This window comes from Myotis davidii, unplaced genomic scaffold, assembly GCF_000327345.1.
Source record: "Myotis davidii unplaced genomic scaffold, ASM32734v1 scaffold11, whole genome shotgun sequence".
NCBI classification, from domain to species: domain Eukaryota; kingdom Metazoa; phylum Chordata; class Mammalia; order Chiroptera; family Vespertilionidae; genus Myotis; species Myotis davidii.
This window is the reverse complement of record NW_006285791.1, coordinates 1,704,622-1,710,718: the sequence shown is the minus strand read 5'-3', so window position 1 is coordinate 1,710,718 and position 6,097 is coordinate 1,704,622. Positions and strand designations below refer to the sequence as shown.

Below are 6,097 nucleotides of genomic sequence, written 5' to 3'. Positions count from 1 at the left end.
GCGCGCCCCCTGCGGCCCCACGGCCCCTCCCGGGAGGAGGGGGCGCCGTGGCGGGCCAGATGTGGGGGGTCTTTTGTGCCGACCCATGCTTGCTCCTGGAAGGGCAGCGACAGGACAAAGCAGGCTGGACTCGTGGGACTCCGCCTGAGAAGCGGCGCCCCCCGAGGGCGGGGGTGGGTCGGGGGAGCGTGGCATGCTTTTGGGAAGAGTAGAGAAATCGGCCACAGTGAGGGACTTGATGAGGTGGCAGACGGCGAGAAGGAAAGGAGGATGCTCGCGAATGCAGCGCTGGCGTGTCTGTCTGGGCGGGTGACTGGGCGCCCCGCATTCCCATGTAACCGGCTGTACCTAGTAGATTTTGCTAGTGTGTATTCGCCCCAAGATGTTATCCTCCGCTTTTTCGTATTTCGTTCTTGAGGGATTACAGTTGCTAGCAGAAGCCCTACCACCAGAGTTGGTTATTTATCCTGTAGAGACAATTAGAAGCGTTCCGCCCCCTCGCCGCCCGCCAGCCCTCCACACCTCCGCCGCCGTCCCCCACCGCCTCAGTGCACCCCTCCGCCGCTGGCCCGGAGGAAGCTTGGATTTCTTTCTCTGCTGCGCGTATCTAACCCCTACTGCATGTATTTCACCGCAGGCTGAACAAAGCTCAGACTCAATTGTGCTTCCTGCTTGTCAGCCTCTTGCCTCCCAAACGCGTACCATTTCCACTTGATGTCATCAGACAGAAGGGGGTGAAAGAGACTCGGTGACAGATTCAGGTAACCCCCCTCTCCCCCCACTAATCTGGGTAGCCGCCTGGGTGTCCCCGGGTCATTTGGGCCAACAGTGGTTTGCACGGGGCCGCTGGGGTGGTTTCTGCATCACACCATTCCATTCCTCCCCGTGAGGAGGATGAGTGGGGGCTGCTGGAAAGAAATCACCAGTGACTTCAAACCTTCCTTTTGAAGAAGTCATTGAGGGCAGGCAGGGTGCGTTTGGGGCTGTGTAAATTACACCTGGTTTCTTTGCATGAGAATTTTGATATAATCAATACATAGTTGTATCTGAATGTGGGGTTTGGATATATGCTGGCTTTCTTATCTGTAGTCATATATTTTGGCTTCACTGGGACATAGCGTTTGTTGAGAAGGTATCATCCTAAGGCTGATTACAGGTTGGCCTGGTGCTCAGTGAGAGCACCAGTCAAATGTAGTGACTTTCTTAGGAAATGATGTTTCTCCTCCATCCCTTCCTTGTAACAGTGTTTGCAACATCACCCTGCCAGCTGTAAGTTACTGGGCGGTGGAAGGGAAGGCTGTTGGGGGAGCAGAAAGAACAGAAAACAGAGCTTCAGTTAAGTTTCCATTTATAAAGCTGTGAACCATTAGGCTCTCAGTCTGCATTTTATCTTTAGGTTGTTGGTTCTTTTCCAAAAACTCTGGCCTGCTCTTTTCTTTCCAAGGATAGTCCTGTTTTGACGGCAACCTAACCAGATCTGGGGTTATCTTGAAAAAGCTCAATGAAAACATAACCTTCAGACACAGGACACCTTGGCATTGGCATTTTCTCCTAGAGGGCAGAGTCCCGGCAACCTGCACAAGTAGCAGGGGATAAGAATGGTTATGGACATGGACTCGGGGTTTGTCTTGTAGGAAGGATCAAAGGCTACTGGTTACTGGTGTTCTTGCTCTGCAGCAGTGGCAGCAACACAGTATCTGTGGCAGATTCTCTCTTCACTATTCCTCCCCCCACCCTCCAAACCCTTAAAAAAATAAAATAACTTGAAAGATTTGTCCTTCACCTCCAGGGTAGTTTTGTCTTGAAAGGTGACTTTAAAAAAATATAGTGACACTGGCATTTATCCTTCTACTGTAAGCATGCAGGAATCACGGGGAGAAGTAGGTGAGTTACCCAGTCCCAGCTGAAACAAAGGCCAAGGCGTTAGAAAGATCAGATTTGTAATGCTGTTAGGATAGAGGTATTTTGACAGTCTTTATGTCAGCAATAATGCAGGGTGTGTGCTGTGTTCCTGCAAGAAGAAAAACCACGTGATGGTGGTAATAGGGAATGTAACATTGCAATAGAAACAAAGGGTGTGGTGTGTTGTTGTTTTTTAAATAGAAAAAATAAATACCTCACACACACAATTCCGTATGAGAAAATAGCTACCTGCACATGTAAATGCACATCCAGGAACAAAGATGAACATTGTACAGTGTTAGGTTTCACTGTGGCTTTAATTTGTGTGCAGTAATAAATCATAATAAAGTGTCATATTGCTGTTCAATTTTTATTTTATTTTTACTTTTTTAGGTGGAGGCTGCCCCGCCCCCAGATGTCTGCAGTAGTGTGTTTAGCTTTAGGTAGGGGCAGCCCTAGAGGTTATTAGACGAACCTTTGCCTCCAGAGCTCTTTCTTCAGCATTCATTTAATTCACTCAGCAGATGTTTATCAAGCACCTAATAGATAAAGGGCCTGGTGATAAGGGCCAAGGAGTGGGGGTGTGGTGTGGTGACATAAAAATGAGCCACCTTCAGGGAGCTTACAGGGTAATAGAGAAATGATGACCTGATTCTTGTTAAGTTCAATGGTAGCTAGTGAGAAAGAGTAAGAGGAGGGGGACTGCTGAGGAGGGGGCATTTGACCATTCAGCCTTTACTTGAATGCCTCTTTCATTGGGGTGCTCACTACTTTGTAAGTGACTGGGCCTGTTGTTAGAAGGTGACCTTTAAACTCTTCAACTGAATCTCACAAATGGTTAGATTTCACTGCTGTTGAAAAGTCATTCTGTTTTCATTCCTTACTCTTTCAGGGTTTGAATGTGTCCATCCTGTCGGCACCCTCCGCATTTCAAGGTTTTATTCAGTCCCTGCTGCACTTGAATTTTGAAACAAGGCCTGCTTTTCTGAATGATCTGATTTAGAAAACAGAAAGAGGGGGAGGGGGGCTTTGCAGGTTCCTCTCTTTTTAAAATGGTAATGTATCAGCAAGATAGGTTAGGTTATTCTGCAGTAACAAATAACCTCCAAATGTCAGTGGCTGAGTACTGAGTCTGGTTTCTTTCCTATGGTGTGTGTCCAGTGTGGTCAGCAGGTAGGTCCTGCTCATTGTAGTCACTCAGGGACCCAAATCAATGGAGGTGTGATCTCGGGTGTGCTTGCAAGATCCCCGCAGCACTGGAAAGCTAGAGGATCTTGTTTTCATGACATGATCTGACTCAGAAGTGACTTACATTGCCTCTGCCAGGACTAGTGCTGTGACCCCATTTAGCCACAATTCAATATTTCTTGTACTGAAAAGGGAGAATGGGATGTAGGGAGCAGCACTAATAACTTCCACAAGTGATGTCGCCTAGACACGTTTATAAAGTGTATCCCTACTGGGCCCAGCTTAGTGCTTTGTAGGTACTGGGCATTACACAAGAATCGAATGAATGAATGAATGAATGAATGAGTGATATGCATCTTAATCTAGTTCTGCCCCAATCTAATATGACTGTACACTGGTCATCAAGTGAAAAAATTATAATTTTCTCTCTTTCTGCATAGTTATTTATTCTGAAGTGCGAGGCCAGGAGATATTTCCAAGGCTGGTTGATTCTAGGAGGTTCGGTGCTTAGCATTATGTAACCAAGAGGTGTTACCTACAGACTTTCCCTCCCTTACCATCTGCCACTTGTCTAAGACTTCCTGAGTTTGTTTGGAACAGCTCAGGGTAGAAAAAGTGGCAAAGGGCCGAGCATCAACCACGGGGTGGCCTCATCCAACAAAGACTAGGGCAACAGATGGGACCTAGAACAGGCAAGGGTGAGTGTAGGGTAGCCTTGTCATACTCTTGTTTAGAAAGAGCAATTTGGATGAGAGCTTTTTTGGTCACAGGACCAATAGGACACTCAAGAGTTCTAGTGCGTGCGTATTTCCATCAGCAACCCAGGGTGACTATGATGGTAAGTTTTAAGGCCTTCCTTGCTGCACTCCCTACAAACAGTTGGATGAAACAGGCATTGCAAAGAGCTTGGATCAAGCAGTTGGTGGCTTGTAGAGAGATTTGGCTGTGAGAAGTGCGGGTCACTGAAATATCTTGGTTCATGTTGTGATAAATACATGCATGGATTAGAATTTTTAGGATTTGATGAGTACTTTTAGCAAAAGCATGGAATTGAACAGAATAGTATTGCTTCTGACTCAATCAATCGTTGAAGTCATCTGGTAAAGACAGTTCTCCACAGATGAGTGACAGTGAGCTGACCGTGAGCCCTCAAGTCACAGTGACTAGAGGACATGAGTGTTGGCCTGAGAACACAGGGGCTGCCCCCTGGCCCAGTGTCCCTTGAGTAACTAAAGGTTGCACCCAAAAAGCGTCTGAAGTGGGGGATAAGCAGCCAAGAAACCAAGTAGGGGAACCAGATATAGCCTTGACCTCCAAGAACCAGTGCAGGGTTGGGCAGAGAGCGAGGACAGACTGAGAGGGAAAATTAAGCCCGGAGGGACTAAACTTGGAATGTATTTGGGAAGCTCCAAAACACATTTCTGTATTTTGTTTGGCCTCTGACTTCCCACCACTTTAATTTCCTAAAGAAGCCAGCCAGGTAGACACTTGTGGAGTGAATATGGTTCCTGGCGCTGCCTGGGGCAAGGTCACAGAGCCTGAAGGGAGGAAGGCATCGGTTTTCCTGCTCCTTCCCTCTTGGCTTCTGGAGCTGCACTGGGTATTTATTCCAGGGGTCGGCCTCAATGATAGGAGTCACAATTTGGATAAAATAAGCACTTGTTTTAAAGGATTTTCTACTTCTGCTTGACTTGGTCATTGTCAGATTTAAAGAGGAAGGCCTCCAGTTGTGTATATGCAACTTGCATTTTCTCTGAGTGCTCTTCAGCCTGGGATTTCCTGGCCTGACCCTGTATGGCTGCTTGAGGCTGAGAGGACATTCCTTGTGGATCTGGGGGGCAGGATTGGGGGTGGTGGAGGGGGGATGGGAGGAGGCTGCTTGTGCTGTGCTGGGAGTGGAGGGGATGAGTGGGGAAAGACTCCTTATTCACCAATTGATTTGTTAATTCCTGCATAGATTAAACTCATTGCAAGTGATAAAAGTTATTCCTGCATAGATTAAACTCATTCCTGCATGAGTAAAGTTATTCTAACTTCACAGGGACTTCCTGGGATGTCAGACCTTCATACAAAAAAGGGTTCAAAATGACTAGGCCAGATGTGGGGCAAATGCAGATGTGGCACCTTGGGACAAAGTCCGGGCAAAGTCGTCAGAATAAAGTGGAATCACAGATGCCCTATTCTGTGCTCTTTTCTCTTTCTGCTCTTCACTACTTTCTGCTCCTCCCATCTTACTCCTACCTACCAGGAAATGTGACTTTTCTGACTTAGTTCTCATTTATAAATTCAAATGATCACTCTGGATACACTCTTCACTGGACTTCTGTATGAATTGTGGGGATTTTGGTAAAAGCTTTGACAGATAGACACTGTGGAAGTAGGGAGCATTGTTATTATATTGCTATTCTGTTTGTGAATGGGTTAACTGTCCCTCCCTGGTGACAGTCCCCACCTTTCCCTTAATTTCCACCCCCACTGCCCCATCCTGACCGAGAATCTTGTTTCTCTCTGGGCTATTACCCTGGGTACCCTCACCTCCTGGCTTCCCACTACCAATTCATATTACAAAAACCCTTACAATGGTGTGCTGTTCTAATTGTTTGTTCCCTTGTGTAATAACCTTCAGTGGCTTATGGTTTTTGTTGTTGTTTGTTGGTTGTGGGAGGGGGGAGAAGCTCATATTCTTATCTGAAAAGCTATTTCAACCTTGACTTGCTCTGCCTGATTTTAAACCACCCCATTAGCTTGGATGGTTAACCCACTGTTTCTCAAAAACACATTGCATAGCCTCTTTCTTAATTTTGGAACATTCTGTGGCCTACGGAGTCCTCTCCCTATACCCCATCTTTAAAGGTGGATTCCGCTCTTTTTTTTTTTTAATTAATTAATTTATTTTTTTATTACAAAGGGTATTACATATAGTAGTACATATTTCTCCCTTTTTTTCCCCCAACTGACCTTCCCCTAGCCTCCCCTACCCCCCCCCCGCCCATGCCCTTACCCCCCT

The 6,097-nt window shown here is 46.5% G+C and overlaps 1 protein-coding gene across 1 annotated transcript in view; it reads left to right on the top strand.

Moving 5' to 3' along the window:
* Positions 1-572: 572 nt before the first annotated feature.
* The window catches only part of RNF152 (ring finger protein 152), a 74,196-nt gene continuing 68,671 nt past the window's right edge, over positions 573-6,097 (top strand). Inside the window, exon 1 of the mRNA XM_006756791.2 lies at positions 573-761. The gene's annotated coding sequence lies outside the window, so the exon portion shown is untranslated. The remainder of the gene's footprint in view (positions 762-6,097) is intronic.